General features: G+C 27.4%; 1 protein-coding gene across 3 annotated transcripts in view; it reads left to right on the forward strand.

The window, feature by feature from the left end:
* Positions 1-740, forward strand: part of LOC102677436 (kinesin light chain) — a 16,528-nt gene that overhangs the window by 8,139 nt on the left and 7,649 nt on the right. The window lies entirely within an intron of this gene.

A 740-nucleotide genomic window follows, 5' to 3' on the forward strand; every position in this document is an offset into this window, starting at 1 on the left:
TTCAAATTATTTCCACTTAAACTGTGATAATGGTACACTTTCATTAATTTCTCTCTGTCTTTTTTTTCGCCGAATTCTTGTTTTTATATAAAATTTCGAGGAAACTTCGATATTCGTATTCCGAATTTTTTAAAAAAGCGAACTAATTCAAATTTGATGGATAGGTGCTTTTTATAAAGCATTTGTTTTATTATCACATTGCATTATTTATCTATTATTAATTGTTCAAAATTTTTCTACGCTTGTATTATACACAATCGTATAGAAAGCTATTAGAGTAAAATAACAAGCTTCCAGAGACAATTATTTTCATAATGAAATTATACGAATCGATCGTTTCACGAGTTATTCTTGGCAGAAGTAGAATAATAATAAAAGTAACATTTTTATACGCTCGAGCTATTTTTCCCGTAAGCCAGAACACCGTGAAACAACGCACACAAATTATATGTAGTCAATTTTAGCAGCGGCTTTTGCTTAACTATATAGTTCAGTATAGATTTGCAAAGGTAACAATTTCATAATGATAAATGTGCAGAGAAGATTAATAATTAATCTAACAATTTACAGTTTGACACACGAAGAATTATTTTCTGTAATAGGTTGTTTTTATGATTTGTTTTACTATATCTTCGCATCTTAAATGACTCGAGCCATTAATTTACATTCATTCTTTCATTTTACATAATTAACTCGAGTTTGATTTTATCTCCTTTCTCCTTTTTTTTTTTTTTTTTTTT

This window comes from Apis dorsata, unplaced genomic scaffold (assembly GCF_000469605.1).
Source record: "Apis dorsata unplaced genomic scaffold, Apis dorsata 1.3 scaffold_280, whole genome shotgun sequence".
Taxonomy (NCBI): domain Eukaryota; kingdom Metazoa; phylum Arthropoda; class Insecta; order Hymenoptera; family Apidae; genus Apis; species Apis dorsata.